This window comes from Hypomesus nipponensis, chromosome 20 (genome assembly GCF_054491055.1).
Source record: "Hypomesus nipponensis isolate SF chromosome 20, ASM5449105v1, whole genome shotgun sequence".
Taxonomy (NCBI): Eukaryota; Metazoa; Chordata; class Actinopteri; order Osmeriformes; family Osmeridae; genus Hypomesus; species Hypomesus nipponensis.
This window is the reverse complement of record NC_140380.1, coordinates 8,570,001-8,587,500: the sequence shown is the minus strand read 5'-3', so window position 1 is coordinate 8,587,500 and position 17,500 is coordinate 8,570,001. Positions and strand designations below refer to the sequence as shown.

Sequence of the window (17,500 nt, the reverse complement as noted above, 5' to 3'; positions counted from 1 at the left end):
TCTGTCTGTTAGCCAGCCTGTCTGCCTGCCTGTCTGTCTGTTAGCCACCCTGTCTGTCTGTGTGTGTGTGTGTTGAGGCTACAGTCACCCCAGGTACCAGCCTCTGAGCACACACGTCCTCTCTCTGCCAGCCTCAGAGTTATTGATCTGGTGAGAGAGTACATTCTGCCTCACGTAATCCAATCACACGCAGCGTACGCAGAGAAGAGACGGAAAGACAAAAGAGGTGAGCACGAGAAAAATCTGCGCGCACACACACACACACACACACACCTGCACCGTCCATGAAAGTGATGTAACTACCTGTGTTTCTCTCTCTCTCCCCATTTCCCTCTCTTTTTTCACTCTGTCTCTCACCTTACTCCCCTTGTCTCTCTTTTTTTCCCCTCTCACCCACTATCTCTCTCCCCTCATCCCCCTCTCTCTCTGACCAGCTCTTCCTGGAGGCTCTCCAGCCCACAACTCTGCCAGGGAGCGGCCTCTAATGCTACCCTGCAATCAGGGCCCCACCGCAGAGCTGCACACCCAGGCTCAGGGGGCCCCACCGCAGAGCTGCACACCCAGGCCCAGGGGGCCCCACCGCAGAGCTGCACACCCTGGCCCACAGGGTCCCCCTGTGGAACTGCATCAGAGAGCCTAACTGTCCCTTGGGGTTCTGGGGAAGTTGTCTGGAAGAAAAAGGGGGACTAAAAAAATGGTCATCTGTACAAACAATACCGTCTTTCTTTCTCTACTCCATGTTTTTATCTTGTTTGTATCTCTTAGCACAGATGCTGATTCAGTCTCATATGTCCTCCATCCATCCATCCATCCAACCACCCCCCTCCCCCCATCAATCCGTTCCTCCCTTTCTCCATCCATCCTTCCACCCAAACTCAGTGAAACAATGGCCTTTATTTATCCCGCGGCTAGCTAAATTGTTTGGTGATGATTTGTAATTGTAAATATGTGGTCGCATATGTGAATACCACCTCGCTCCCATTCCCTCTTCCTCCCCTCTCCCCCCCCCCCCTCCCTTTAGCGGAGCCTCAGTTCTGCTCCCCATGCATCCCATAATTATTCCCTGCCTCCTTCTGTTCGTCACTCGTCTCCACGGAGCCAAGTCACTAACCAGGAGCAGCCTCCTTCTATCCCTCCCTCCCTCCCTCGCTACATCCCTCGCTACATCTCTCCCTCCCTCTCTACATCCCTCCCTCCCTCCCTCTCTACATCCCTCCCTCTCTACATCCCTCCCTCCCTCCCTCTCTACATCCCTCCTTCACTACATCCCTCCCTCCATCACCCGCTACATCCCTCCCTCTCTCACTACATCCCTCCCTCCCTCTCTACATCCCTCCCTCCATCACCCGCTACATCCCTCCCTCCCTCTCTCACTACATCCCTCCCTCCCTCTCTACATCCCTCCCTCCCTCTCTACACCACTCCCTCCCTCCCTAGCTACATCCCCCCCTCCCTAGCTACATCCCTCCCTCCCTTCCTCGCTACATCCCTCCCTCCCTCCTCGTTCCTGGGTAACGGCCACAGTGTGGTGCTCCACAGATGGGAAGATATCCCTCTTTCTCCATCTCATTTCATCCTGCTGCTCTCTTTCTCTCCCTCCGCTTCCCGCCCCAGCCTCAGCCTCCAGCCACCCCCAGCATCCAGCCCAAGCCCCAGCATCCAGCCCCAACCTCCAGCCCCAAACTCCTGAAGTATAATCCAGCAGAATACAGTTAAGTACAGTACAGTACAGTACAGTAGAACAGAACAGTGTAAAGTACAGTAGAGTAGAACAGGGAGAAGCCGTTTCTTGAGTTTCCGTAGTGCAGTGAGAGCGTCGCCATGGTGAGGAGCAGGGTTGTTCAGGTGACATAGACATGGGCTCTAAATTCCATGGTAAACCACAGGAGATTCAACCTCTCTCTCTCTCTCTCTCTCTCTCACACACACACACCACACACACCCACCATACACCAGCACTCGAATACCTGGAATCCACTTCTCTGTGACCTTATTGGACTCCTCCAACTGCCATTGAAGGGCTGTATGTAAGTTTGAGAGAGTCTTTGTGTTCATGCATGTGTGTGGGCATGTGTGTGTGTATCCCCCACTTGAGTTGTGTGTTGTGTGTGTCGAGTTCTCTCATCCTCGTGGCTAACCGAACCTCAACAACAACCAGTGATGGTCCCAGCCCCTCTGCTACACAGCCTCTCCCCGACATCCTGTAACACCGCCTCCAAGAAGGTCAACTCAGAGGCAGGATTCGGAGGACTGGGCCAACCAATCAGGAGAATCTATCAGGACTGGGATGGGTGAGTGGGGTGGATGGAGCTAGCGATGGGTGGAGACGGATGAAGGGATGGTTGAAGAGATGGATGGATGGAGAAAAAGATGGATGGATGAAGGGATGGGTAGAGAGATGGATGGATGGAGAAAAAGATGGATGGATGGATGAAGGGATGGGTAGAGAGATGGATGGATGGATGGGGAAAAGGACGGAGGACAAGAGGGGTGGAGAGAAAGACGGATGGATGAAGAGATGGATGGATGGATGTGTGTTTCTCCTCTCCAGCTTGAGGAAGTTGTGACGCTGATCAGGGCTGGTAAATTGGAGCCTGCTCTTGAGGACAAAAACATCAGAGAGGATTCTGGGAATCCAAATCCCCAGGAGACTGGGACCACAGCCCTGTCTGGCTCCTTGTGATGATGTCAACGGACCAGAGGAGCTGAAGGGAGGACCCAACGGAACAGCAGAAAGACGTTGTCTCGCATGCCTGTCAGTTAACTTTGATAAAGATCATCTACTCCATCTATAAGGTACTATAAACCAAGGGGTTGAAGTGTGTGTGTCGGTGGCAGCAAACATGTTAAAAGGTGGATCTGTGTGTCAAGTCGTTCGTGGTTAGATACCAGGTGCATACGCGGTTACCACCTTCTTTGTTTACGGCTCCCCTCCCTTCCTCCCTCTCTACCCCCATCTCTTTCTCTCTCCCCCACCTCCCCACCTCCCCCCCTCTTCTTCTCTCTCACTTTCTCGTAATATCACCCCCTTAAAGTCAGTTTTCTACCCCTCTCTCTCTCTCTCTCTCTCTCTCTCTCTCTCTCTCTCTCTCTCTCTCTCTCTCTCTCTCTCTCTCTCTCTCTCTCTCTCTCTCTCTCTCTCTCTCTCTCTCTCTCTCTCTTTCTTTCTTTCTCTCTCTCTCTCTCTCTCTCTCTCTCTCCCCCTCCATCTCCCTCCCTCCAGTTATTCAGACCCTCCTCCTGTTGTCCTGCGCCTCTCTCTCCTTATCCTCTCCCCTAACCTCTCTCTCCTTATCCTCTCCTCTAACCTCTCTCTCCTTATCCTCTCCCCTAACCTCTCTCTCTCCTTATCCTCTCCCCTAACCTCTCTCTCCTTATCCTCTCCCCTAACCTCTCTCTCTCCTTATCCTCTCCCCTAACCTCTCTCTCTCCTTATCCTCTCCCCTAACCTCTCTCTCCTTATCCTCTCCCCTAACCTCTCTTTCCCCCCATCCGACCAACCTCCCTCGACTCTAAACAAATCAGATAAGGTGAGAAACAGAAAGGAACACAGAGGAACAGAGACACACAGAGAGAACCTTACTTTCATGCTTTCTTGCTTCCTGTCTCTGTCTCCACCTTTACTCTCTCCGCTGCATGTCATTAAGCCTACACTCAGCTGTACCCCCCCACACACACACACACACACTAACACGTACATGCAGGCCTGCTTTGTAACCACACACCCTAGATCACCGGCAATCTCTTGTTTCTTGGCCTTGATATCTGTTAGCACAGGATGCCTGTGAAGAGAACCAGACACCACAAGGCCTGCCTCCACACACACACCCACACACACATTTACGTCTACAAACATAGTCACGCAGTAGCACACACATCGTCACATAGCATAGCGTCAACCATTGACCGTTAACTAGACAACAGATCTACATCAATAACATTTATAGATATCGATCGAGCGTGAAGGCATCTCACAAAACGAGAACCGGGACTCAGACCAGAACCAGGACCAGGCCCGCCTCTCCAGCCCAGCCCTCTCCTCTCCCCCCCCACCCCTCTCCTCCCTTCAGCCCTCTCCTCCCCTCACCCCTCTCCTCCCCTCACCCCTCTCCTCCCCCCCCCAGCCCTCTCCCCCTCCAGCCCTCCCCCCCCCAGCCCTCTCCCCCCCCAGCCCTCCCCCTCCAGCCCTCTCCCCCCCAGCCCTCCCCCCCAGCCCTCCCCCTCAGCCCTCTCCCCCCTCCAGCCCAAACATCAGGTGAACCCCCACCCCCCAAGTCCCCCCCCCCAGCCCCCTCCCCCCAGCCCCCTCCAGCCCTCTCCCCCTCCAGCCCTCTTCCCCTCCAGCCCTCTCCCCCCCAGCCCTCTCCCCCTCCAGCCTGAACATGCAGCGGCCCACAGCTGGAGTCTCGTAATAACTTCCATGTCCACCATTAAAAAACGGGATGCTATTTTCTGAAGCCAGATCTTTTTTTTCCGCCCTCTCTCCTCTCCTCCTTCTCCCTCGCTCTCTCTTCTCCCTCTCTCCGTTTGATATCTACGGCGAGGCCTGCTGCTCTCCATCCCATAATCGGAGGCCTAAATATAGCGCTGCCATGGTTTCCAGTTGGCTCCACGCGATCACAGAGGGGAAACCACAGGGAGAACCACATTCCATAACATTAGAAGGGGAGCAAGCAGCCCTGGGACTGTGTGTGTGTGTGTGTGAGAGAGAGATATTACATGTGTGTGGGTGTGTGTGTGTGTGACAGAGGGTAGGTGAGTAAGAGTTGCATCTTTATCAACAGCAGGTACAGCATTTTTATCTCTCTCCCTCTCCTTCTGACTCTCTTTCACGCTCTCCCTATTTCTCTCTCTCCTCTCTCTCTCTGTCTGTCTCTTTACTCTCTCTCTCTACTCACCAGCTTCTCTCTGAGGAAACCCTCTGGAGTCTATGAGAGGAAATCCATCATTATCTAAAGACCAGAGATTACAGATGACACACACACCCACACACACTTTCTCTGGCCTCTAAAGAACACACAGACAGATATAATCGTCTTACTTAGGAAATCAAAACAATTCATTCACTGAATAATTATACCCTTTTCTGACAATAATACCCTCCTTGATAATACCTTCCTTACTATCCCACTTCCCTGCCTCCTTCCCTACATCCCCACTGCCTTCTTCCCTCCCTCCCTCCCTGCCCTACCCACAATGCCTTGGGTCTCCCCCCCCCCTCCTTCCCACACACATATGGCTGTGACCACTGTAGACTGATCCTGCCCCATCTGATACCCATCTACTTCCAGCCTACACATGCAAACACACTCCCGCACACACGTACGCACGCACACACACACACACACACACACACATCCTCACATACAGACCCATATACTACACACAATCCAGTGAAGCCAAAGAACCAACAGAGTTGAACTCTGCTGAGAGTTGAGTTACCAAACACCTCTAGTAGTTTAAAATCGTTTCAAGTATCTAATCATCAAACCCTACCAGCACGAGCATCCAGCATGGTCCTGATCAAAACAGGCAGGCAGGCAGACAGACAGGCAGACTGGCAGGCAGACAGACTGGGTGGTAGACAGGCAGACTGGCAGGCAGACAGACTGGCTGGCTGGTAGACAGGCAGGCAGGCAGACAGACAGACAGGCTGGCTGGTAGACAGGCAGGCAGACAGACAGACTGGCTGGCTGGTAGACAGGCAGACAGACAGACAGACAGGCTGGCTGGTAGACAGGCAGGCAGACAGACAGACAGACAGACAGGCTTGCTGGTAGACAGGCAGACAGACAGACAGGCTGGCTGGTAGACAGGCAGGCAGACAAACAGACAGGCTGGCTGGTAGACAGGCAGGCAGGCAGACAGACAGACAGGCTGGCTGGTAGACAGGCAGGCAGACAGACAGACTGGCTGGCTGGTAGACAGGCAGACAGACAGACAGGATGGCTGGTAGACAGGCAGACAGACAGACAGACAGACAGGCTGGCTGGTAGACAGGCAGACAGACAGACAGGCTGGCTGGTAGACAGGCAGGCAGACAGACAGACAGGCTGGCTGGTAGACAGACAGACAGATGAGCCAGTGTGACATGCGTCATGCAGTGCTCGGCTCTCAGGTACAATGACAGTTATTATGACAACGAGGAAAACAAAGGTCAGGGCTCAACATTCTGGAGCATTCCACCCTGGCAGACTTGCACTAACATGATGGAGGTTCCTCCCTGGTCACACACACACATACACACACACGGACAGACCATCACACACACACACACACACACACACAAACAAACAATCACACACACATGCAGTTACGGCACACAGGGCAACACAGTTACACACAAACAAACAGCAGGAGGAGAGAACACACAGGCGCAGCAGGGTCGTAAAGTAGCTCTCTGGGCTGAGATGAAAGAGGGCTCACATGGTCTGTGCCCCTCTTCCTCAGACACGGCTACCAGCCAAGTCTGTTGTGACGGAGAACCTTCTAGAACCCACGTTGCCATGGAGAAACTTCTAGAACCCAGTCTGTCGAGCTTCTGGAAGTTTGTAACCAAGGAGAACCTTCTAGAACGCAAGTGACCGTGGAAAACCTTCTAGAAGCCAGTTTGTCAAATTGAGAGCAAAAGGGACAAACAGCTGATGTTGTAGCTTGCTACTGTCGTGGTGGACAATTAACTAAGATGTAGTGCAAGTCAATCGCCCCCCACCCCCCAGGCAGTGACATCACAACCAGTAGTGACACGTCTATGGGAACTGTTGACACCCTCACAGCAACACAATGGAGACTTACCTGAAATCACACCTCACACAAACCTCACATGCCGTCTACCCTGCCCCCTCCACATGGACTCACACACACACACACACACACACACACACACACACCAAATGGCCTGGTCGGAGAGCCAGCTTAACACCTCAAGCAAGCAAACAGCTGCTTCAGTGTTAGACCTTCATCATCATCATCCTCATCATCACCAAGGCCTGTCTTCTGCAGCACCGTCAACTCCCTGCCTCCCTGCCTCCCTGCCTCCCTCCCTCCCTCTCTATCACAGACACACCTAACCCATATCATTATAACCCCAAACTTCAAAGCAATACCACCCTCTGACATGAAGAATCTCACAAGTCACGCTTATACAAGTCAGGGGAATTTTCATCCCTGTAATGAAAAAAGTACAGGCTGTGTGTGTGTGTATGCATATGTATACTGTATGTGTGTGTGCGTGTGTGTGCACGTGTGTGTGTGTGTGTGTGCATACTGTGTGTGTGTGTGCATACTGTGTGTGTGTGTGTGTGCATACTGTGTGTGTGTGTGTGTGCATACTGTGTGTGTGTGTGTGCATACTGTGTGTGTGTGTGCACGTGTGTGTATTCCTGTCTCAGCCCATGATTCATCTCAGAAGATGGAGATGTGTGTGAAAGTGTTGTGCGATGCTGAACTCAGACAGATACCGTAACAACATTGTGTTCCCAAACATCAGGTGAACCCCCACCCCCCAAGTCCCCCCCCCCACCCCCCAAGTCCCCCCCCCCAGCCCCCACAAATCCCCCCCCCCAGCCCCCACAAATCCCCCCCCCCACCCCCCAGTCCCACTAGGACTCAGCGCTCCGCTCCCCTCCACTGACCTCTGATTGAGGGGTTATTTTTAAACTAATTTGTATACAGGCAAGCTTGGCATAGTCTTTGTTTACGTGTGTGTGTTGGTAGGTGTGTGTTGGTGTGTGTGTAAGGGTCTTCCTGTAGTTGATTAACAGTAGCCGGGGAAGCGAAACAGCTGGGCACAGAAGGGGAGGGAGGGAGGGAGGGAGGGAGGGAGGGAGGGAGGGAGGGAGGGAGGGAGGGAGGGAGGGAGGGAGGGAGGGAGGGAGGGAGGGAGGGAGGGAGGGAGGGAGGGAGGGAGGGAGGGAGGGAGGGAGGGAGGGAGGGAGGGAGGGAGGGGAGGACCAGGCAGTGTAACCCCATCTGTAAACTTGAAGCTGATGTTTGGTTAGCTCTGCTCAGACATGAATCACCTGGGTGTAACATCACTCTCAATACACACACACACACACACACTCGCTACTGTCCCGCCCGTAAAGACATGACAAACATCAGGTGCCCAGAGAAGAACATCTCTCCCTCTCTTTCTCTCCATCTCTGGCATGCTCTCTCATCTCTGGCACGCTCTCTGTTTATTTCCCTCCCTTCCTCCCTCTCTCTCCCAGTCTTGTAAAAACAGTGGAGTGATAAAAGTCATCAGTCACGGAGACAGTGATCTGGGGCTGGACTATAAAACACAAGCAGATGCCAACTTTCAGGCAACTCTTTCATGGATGCAAACTAGGGGGAAAACACAGAGCATGTTTGATAAGTGGTGTGTGTGTGTACATGTGTTAGTGAGTGAGTCTCTGTGTGTGATGATGGGGCAAAATATCAATCAAACCAACACACACACCCTCCTCTAACACCTGTGTTTTACTCTACCTCTCTCTCTCTCTCTCTCTCTCGCTCTCTCTTCTCCGGAATAGAATCTCAACTGTCTGAATAATTACAGTTATAAACACCTCAGGGGGGGGGGGGGATTCAACAGTTTAGAAAAATATATTTCCTGGAACCTTTCCACCACTTACAAACAGCCCAGATTTCTCTTCAGGCCTCTTTACGGGCAGCCACTTCAAAGCCGGGGCGACCGGGCCTACTTTATCGCCATTACAATTTGAAATCTCCTGCCACACTGTCATTTCCTGTTGCTAACTCTCACCTGAGGCTGCTACTGAGCGCGCTCCGTAGCTGCACATGCCCGCTTGTTGTTGTTGTCATGTTCTGACCCCAGCCCTTACACTCGCTCTCTGTTTAATTACAGCCGCAGCAGATCCCGTACGCACGCACGCACGCACGCCCCTCAAGAGTGTCTGCGAGGAGGGATTACAGAGTCGCGATGCAGTCATTGTTCACCCTGGGACCCTGTCGACGCTGACTCACAGTGGAGGACGTGGATCTGACACACTCATACTCAGAGGCACGGGAGGGTGGAGGGGAGAGAGGGAGGAGGAGGACAAGGAAGAGAGGGGAGAAGAAAGAGAGGGGAGGAGGAAGGAGAGGAGGGGGAGAAGGAAGAAAGGGAGGGATGAGGAGGAGGAGTCGGTATCCGGGGACAGACTCCTTTAGAGGTTCTCTTCAGCTCCTCTCTAAACTCAAACACTGTCGTCTGGTAATCCACTGCACACACACACAAACACAGACACACACACACACACACAGAGAGACACAGACACACACCACAAAGCTTTGTCCACAAAACAGAGAACCAAAGCATCACCCCACCAGGGACTTAAATCTCCGTCTTTGGAGAGGGTGTCGGCGTAAGAGTGACAACACGCAGTAATACTGGGATTACAACCCAGCTTACAGGACGCACGCGGCCCAAACACGATTGTCAACATTGTTTTCGATGACTTAATCTGTCGGAGAATAGATTTCCGGGAGCTCATCTTTCCGAAGGGTTTTTTTCCGCGCAAATTTGTCATCTTTCAGCCGTCCCGGGACGAGGAGCGGGCCAGCGGAGGGCGATATCTGTTAGAGCAGGCCCCCAAGTCCACCAGGAACACGGAGATGGGCTCTTCACCGAGGAGCAGAGCGCTTATCATCTCGGCATCCGACTGCTCCTCGAAACACGTGCCACGCCCCCTCCCACCCCCCCCCGCCCCCCCCCGCCCCCACAAGGACAGGAAGCTTTCACACACACACACACAAATGCTGGACAAAAGAAAAGTGAAGAAACAGAAGTGATTTCCACGGACCGACAAAATGAGGATTTACGATTGATGAGCGACGTGAGGGAACACAGTCAGGAGCTGCACATGAACCGGCCGATGAGAACTAGCTGCACATAACCCCCCCCCCCACACACACACACACACACACCTCTGGTTACGCAACCAGAGAGGTAAGAGGGAGATGTGAGGACAGGTAACCGCCCCCCCCTCCTCCCCCCCCCCTCCTCCAGAAACACTGAAGAGGAAGAAGGGGGGGGGGGGGTGTGGAAACAACAGCATTTTCTTCTTCTCCCAGCCCTGTGATTTACAGCCCAGTTTCCAAGCTGCGCTCGCCCGTCCCGCCTTTCAAGTGTCGCGCGGCCCGCAGGTGAGGGGGGCGGCGGCCTCGCGGCTGACGGGGTAATTACAAGGACACACACACACACAAGTGAGCATTGTGTGTGAGAAGAGAGAACACACAGAGCAGGGGGAGGAGGAGCGCGGGGGGGGGGGGAAGAAAGACTTCTTTCTCTTCGTCAAACAAAAATGGAATCGGGGAGAATCTCCGAGGGGGACACCTCTGGAGCCAGGGGAGGAGGAGGAGGAGGAAAAAGGAGTGGAGGAGAGAGGAGGGGGGAGGGTAGAGGAGAGATGGGTTGAGGAACATGGAGGTGGGAGGGAAGGGTAGAGGAGAAGTTCAGAGTGGGAGCCATAGTGGGGGAAACAAAAACAAACACAGGGATTTAAAGGGTTTCTAGTGCTCGTACTGCAAGTACTGATTGTATGTCATAAGACAGCTTAGCGAGAAAAAATGAGCCCAAAATAAGTCATATTTAGATCAATCAAGTGTGACTGTTTAGCACAGTAGAAGCAGGACATACACCTTAAACCCAGCAGTCTTCAACCCTAACCCTCAGGGCCCACTGCCTGTGTGGTCTTCTGCAGAGCTTCGTAACGACCATCTGATCACGCGTGTTGGAGCAGGGAAACATGCACTGTAAGACATACGGGGCACAGGGCCCTGAAGACCAGGATTGAAGACCACCGCACTAAAACGCTCTAGCTCTGGAACCTCAAAAAGCAGGAGAACCACTAGATCACAACAGTGCTGGTCGCAGACACACACACTGTGTGTCGACCAACCCACCAACTGATAACTACAGACAGCAAGAGCCAGCCAGAAAACGTCATCACGCTGACCCCGTGAGACATCGCTCTCCTACGAGAGAGCCGCAGATCAGGCAGATAAGACGCTTCCAGCTCCTACCCTCCTCTCCCTGTCTCTGCCTTGTCATCAAATATCCATGGAGAAAGTCGACGTATCCTTCCGCTACCTACCGTCTCTGCCCGAGAGACCTGGGTGAAGGTTTCGCGGTGTAGCGAGGGAAACACGGTGAGCAACGCAGAGCGACAAGTTGGTGTCCTGAACGTACCCAAACGCTTCACACGTCTGAGCGACCGAAGGGCCGGCTGCTCTGAACGTGTCGACAGCACATCCCTGGGGCCGGGGGCGACGGGAGAACACGATGCACGCTCTGGTTTACACAACACTGGTGAGGAGGAGAAGAGTGAGGAGGAGAGTGAGGAGAGGAGAGGGAGGAGAGGAGGATGAGGAGAGTGAGGCAGAGAAGAGGAGAAGAGAGGAGAAGAGGGTGAGGAGAGGAGGAGGAGGAGAGTGAGGAGGAGGGTGAGGAGAGGAGAGGGAGGAGAGGAGGAGGAGAGTGAGGTGAGGAGGGTGAGGAGAGGAGGAGAGTGAGGAGGAGAGTGAGGAGGAGGGTGAGGAAAGGACGGTGAGGAGGAGAACAGAGGAGGGGAGGAGAAGAGAGGAGGAGAGGAGGGTGAGGAAGGTGAGGACAGGAAAGGAGAGGAAGAGGGGGGAGGAGAATGAGGAGGATGAGGGGAGGAGGAGGGGAAGAGGACTCACCGAAGGCGAGCCGGAGCCGTTGGGGAGGTAGGGGTCAGGGAGCATGAGGAACGGGTATCCTGGGTAGGCTGCTGTCGTTTTATACATCCCTCCATCTGGCTGCTTCAACACTGAGCACACACATGCACACAGTGAGATACGTTTAAAACCACCACACACACATACGTCCACACACACACACATACGTCCACACGTCCACACACACACACACACGTACAGTGAGATACATTTAAAAGCATCACACACAGGCGGATACACACATTCATTCATTCACAAAGTGATATACAATAAAAAGTACCACACACAAGCACATTCAGAAACACAGTGAAATTAAATTACGAGTATACATGCGCACACAAATATGTATTTGTATGTATGTAGGCACACGCATACACGAAAAGTTATTACTTAATTATAAACACACACGCATAGATATACCTTGTATATTTTTTTAACACACACACACAGATAAACTTTGATCTGTTTTTTTAATACTAAATATAGAGATGACACTGAAAATAAACGTTCAGTTATTTCCAATTATTAGAATATTTTTGTTAGCAAAAGGGTATTTTCTACTATTGTCAAATCTAGAAATCTTTTTTTTTTTATCAACCAAAAGGTTTGTTAAAACGTTTTCATTCCCGGACAGGCTTTTATTTACCAGTTTATAGAAAAGGTTTAAATTAGAAGTGCAGCAAAGTTATGACTCAGTGGGAAAATTTATGAAAGTTTCACCGCTATCTCCGCTCGGTGTTTATCCACTTCAGTCAGTCCCTAATTACCCAGGTGTGATAACGGACAGAAACACCGACAACCGGTGATAAACACCTACATAGCTTGTTGGGTGTGCGACTCCGCTTCCTACGGTCCCTGAATACGGCCATTATAACGTTTGTCAAATGTGACCATCTTTTTATGAGTTGCCACTATTTGTTTTTACACTGTTTAACACCTTTTGAACACTTTGTTACAGTTTTGGTTTCTGATAACATAACAAATAGCCTAACAAATCTGTGCTATAGCCTATCAGTTAATTAATGACATGAACTAGGCTACCTAACGACGTTTTAGTGGATATCAACTTCTAAGGTTCAGCATTTTAACTATTTGGAAAAGCCCAGACAAATCCCGACCATACTAAGGACCGCCATTCAAGCGGCGCGATCAAAGGACTTAAGAACCGGAGGAGCTCGTGCTTACCACAGTCGTGATGCTCCCGGTGTTTCTCGGGATAACCTCTCTGTTCGTTTTGCTGCTGTCCCCTTCTGACCGCCTGCAAACAGTAAACGGGCATGGAAAGACTTAAACATGCGTCAATGTATATTACCAAACAAAAGTTTCAGAATCATTGCTCGAGTCCTCTAGCCTAGTGGGAGGAAGGAAAGTACTTTTTGTAAGCTCCCTACCGCTGCGTTCGGACTTTGATTAATTTCCGATTCATTCACCAGAGACGATTTAAGGTCAGCCAAGTCTCTTTCTGTGAAAGCGTTTTCTTGTATTTTCTCATCTTGTTCGCCTTCATCCTTGAAAGATATCATTTCATCGTTCGCTCCTAGATCGTCTCCGCCGCCGCTACTAAGCTGAGGCATAACTGCTTTGAAAAACAAAACAAAAAAAACTGTAACAAGCGTCGCTCCTTTGGTGTATTCAGGAAACTTTCTATCAATCTGTCCTAGTTTGATACACTCAAAAAAAAAACGGACAAGGCTCACAACAAAAGTGAAGTTGGTCAACGCTATAGTAGCTACGGCTCCGCAAGTTGAACGTAATGCAGCCAGGCAGTAACAAATAGCGCATTTGAGCTGAAGACAAGGCGAGGAGTCCCGACATCAAAGAGCCGCCATGCCGTGATTGACAGATTCAATGACTTGTTGGGGGTTGTACGATTGTTTGAGCCGAAGGTTCTGTTTCTCTTAAAGAGACAACAGCTCCAAGCGTGTTGGCATTATTCATGACGTTTAACACTTTGTCTGGGATTTAAAAGTTTGAATTGTTTTTTTGAATTGATTTCATTCTATTGTTTTGTTTTTGTTCAACTAACTGCAATTGTATATAATATGAAAGGTATTGTCGATAGTTGGCTATAAAAAAAAAACATGATTACAAAGTGAGAACAAGCAAATAATTTTATAGAAAGGTTAGCAAATTACTTTTATACTGATACACACACCCACACACACACAAACAAACACACACAGTTACACATGTTGTGCATGCCTTACACAGCCTTCCAGCCACTCAAATATAAGAACATTCACTGTAAAATATTATACATCAACCAGGCTCATCCATTAATGAAGTCTGGAATTCCTTGACTAGCATACAGATTTTGCAGCAATCTACACACACACACATACAAACACACACACACACACACACGCACACACTGTGGTGACACAATTTGATAGCTGTAAAACACATGCAGGAAAAAAAGAAAAAATATTTTAGTTCAAAGCTGTAAACTAAGATTGTCGATTCTTGTCAAACAAGTAAACTTACTTTCGTATTTCTGTCCCTAACATGCCAATGCATTTTTAATGCTGATACAGTATCTCATCTGGTCTTCAGAGTTTTAATTGAGAAATATTTATACACTTCCATGCTGTGGCTTAATATTTGACTTAATCTGTTGCCTTGAATGAAAATGATCACACACAGCTGGGAAATAGAATTAAATACCAAGAGAAAATGTGCCCAGTATTTGCATAAAACTGCATATTTATACAATATCGCCATGCATATTAATAAAAAGATTAAAATGAGCAGTTTAATGTATGCAAATCTAAATTATAAATGAGTTGTTTAAACTCCTTGTTTATTCGCCTTGATTAAATATAGACAGCTGTTTTTTTTTCCTCTCTTTCCCTCCTCAGAAGCAGTTTTCTGCTGTTTCCGTCTCCTTCCTGTAGTCTCAACACTTCTCTGGGCTGGATTCTCAAGCTTCAGACTGTATATTTATATACATCCATACCGACTGTGCATATACACATATAGAACTGTGCAAAAGTCTTGGCCACGATAAAAATAGCTTGAAGAAATTATGTTATATAAAGACAAACTAAAATGTTTGGAAAATTGCACTTTTTTAATGCTGCACAAATACAGAAGACAACAACAAAAGATAGCAAGACTAAACAAGACAATATTAATAAACTTTTGGGTTCATAAGACTATAGTGTATATTTATATGCATTTTTAAATACATAGGAGTGTTTTTAGTGAACTGAAACATTTGTTGAAGGATCTATGTCAGGCTTTATCTGTTGGATCAGCGTTGTTTGTATGACTCATGCAGCCAGTCAGCCAGCCAGCAAACCAGTCAGGCAGTCAACCAGTATGCCAGCCAGTCAGTCAGTCAGCGAGTCAGTCAGCGAGTCAGTCAGCGAGTCAGTCAGCCATCCAGTCAGCCATCCTCCACATCCTCTCTCCTTATCTAATATGGTGATGGCAGAGATTACGTCATATCTTAGTAAATTATACTCTCTGTTTTGCCCCCAGGGTCAGGAAAGACCATATAAGGGCAGACAATAGACAGCAGAAGATCACTGGTTGCCAACCAGAAGCTATTCATGTTGAGAGAAAAATATATACTATTAGTGTAATTCCTGCAGCCAGGAGTTCAATACCCAGAGGCTGAACACCAAGTCTCAACATTTTGAACATGTTAAGGTTTTCAAGTCGAATACAAATGTGTTGTGTCTGACAAATCTTGTTAAAAGTTTGTGTTTTTCTTTTTAGTTTCTGGGAGTAAAAACTAGTTATTAATCCAAATGTCAATAAATCAGAATGTTGTTATTAAACAGATAAACATTCAAATACACTGATCAAAGCAACAACACTTCATTCTGCCTGGAGAACTGTTGTTATAACGCTTATCCTTCAATACACTAGTCATCGCATGCTATGTGCATTTAAGACTTAATAGGAGTTTTTGATCTTTCAAGCTCCTCAAATACGGAATCGAACATTTTATTCACAGTGCCAAATGTTCAGCTTCGATTGACATACACATATGTACCATCAAAAGAATATTAAAGAGTGATACGTAAGGTTCTAAAAACAATGAAAAAATAAGACTTTCAAACCTAACTGTTCTCGGACAGCACACAAGACGCCTGTAATAAGTTCAGGCAAAAGCTTATGTCAAAACAATTCCTATTTCCATTTCTTAATCATTTGCAACATCAACTAACTAAGATTACATAGTCTGCTTTCTAAATAAACTTCAGGCACATTAAAGCAGCAAACTAATTAAATCATATCCTTTCTTTGGGGTAGAACCACATCGAAGAGAGATGTAAATAGAACCACTTGTGTGTTTTTTATTGGTAGCTCCCCTCCTCCAACCAGAAACATGTTCTTCCAAGCATCCAACTAACTTTCCAAACTCGCAATACCGAACCTTGACAAATCTTTTCGACAGTCTAATTTAATGTAGGTTTTTCCTGGGAAAAGCTGCATGGCAGAGCCCCCGTATCGAGCCATCTCTCAGGCAAAGATCCTGGAAGCGAAAGTGACTACGGATATTTGTCGTCTGAATTAAGCCCTGCGCTAAGTTTAGGGGCCACTGGTGGGTGTCATATCATTGTCGACGGGCATGAAAGGATATCCTTTGTATGCTCAACTGCATGTCGTTTGTCAAATTATGATCACGTTGAGTCAAATTGAATTACACTGAGTGTCCTACATGATCTGATGCAGGATAAAACTGTTTTAGCGGAGGAGAGCGGCTAACTGTGTGCGGGGACTTCTTCTTCTGAAGATAAACGTGTGTGTTCTTAGAAAGGATTTGAATGAATACATGTGTAATGGGTCATTGCCAGATGGTGTGAAGGGGCAGGATGAGGTATCCACCCACCACACATACTACACAGAAACACCACAGCACATATCACCACATAAGGACGATGTACATCATGGGCTTGGGGTCTGGGTCTGGGCCTGGGTCTGGGCCTGGGCCTGGGCCTGGGGTCTGGGGTCTGGGGTCTGGGCTTGGGGTCTCAACAGAGACCTGTTGTGATCTGGGAGGCAGGAAACAAAAGATCTCGTTAATGCAGAGACTTGCAGGGCCCTTTGATGTGGAGCCAAGCTATTCACTCCTTGCCCCCCTCTCTCTCTCTCTCTCTCTCTCTCTCTCTCTCTCTCTCTCTCTCTCTCTCTCTCTCTCTCTCTCTCTCTCTCTCTCTCTCTCTCTCTCTCTCTCTCTCACACACACACACACACGCTAAGAGAGAGCAAAAGAACACACACACACGTTCACAGAGACAAAGTGTAATCTCCTTTTTCTGCCACCTGAGTTACAACATGCTCGGCTGCTATTTCAAGAAACAACAGCGTTGATACAGAGACGTGCCACAAGGTAGCAGGTTGTTTCAGTGGAAAGAACACACCCCCTCCCTCCACCCCCCCTCCCTCCACCCCCCCCCCCCCTCGCTCCACCACCCCCCCCCCCCACCCGCCCCCTGCAACCATTGCAACCCCTCCAAGAAACTCACTCTGCAAATGTTTCAGCACATCAAGAGGAACGAGAATTCAGTCACACCAAGGGGCTGAAGAGCAGCGTCGCCTCACTTAACCTGAAGCCTGTTTCATAAACACATGAGGGAGGAGATAAGATCTTATCTGAACGCGTGTCCCCGTGGTAACGGACAGAAGAGGGCTGAGATCTTTACTGGGATCTAGCTGTGGTTCTCCAGATCCCCGGCCCGTTACGGGTTAGACGGAACCACAGGGTTCACAGTGGAACCGTGTACCAAAGTACGGCACCCTAGGAGGTTTCCTAACACTCTGAAATGACAGAGAGCTGAACAGGACAGAGGTGACGAACAAT

At 49.4% G+C, this 17,500-nt stretch overlaps 1 long non-coding RNA gene across 1 annotated transcript; it reads right to left on the bottom strand.

The window, feature by feature from the left end:
- Nucleotides 1-11,667: 11,667 nt before the first annotated feature.
- On the bottom strand, nt 11,668-13,488 carry LOC146246271 (uncharacterized). The gene is made up of 3 exons (XR_014734540.1): nt 13,077-13,488; nt 12,871-12,943; nt 11,668-11,777 (listed from the first exon to the last, which is right to left on the bottom strand). It is a non-coding gene; the product is annotated as an uncharacterized LOC146246271 (long non-coding RNA).
- Nucleotides 13,489-17,500: the final 4,012 nt, after the last annotated feature.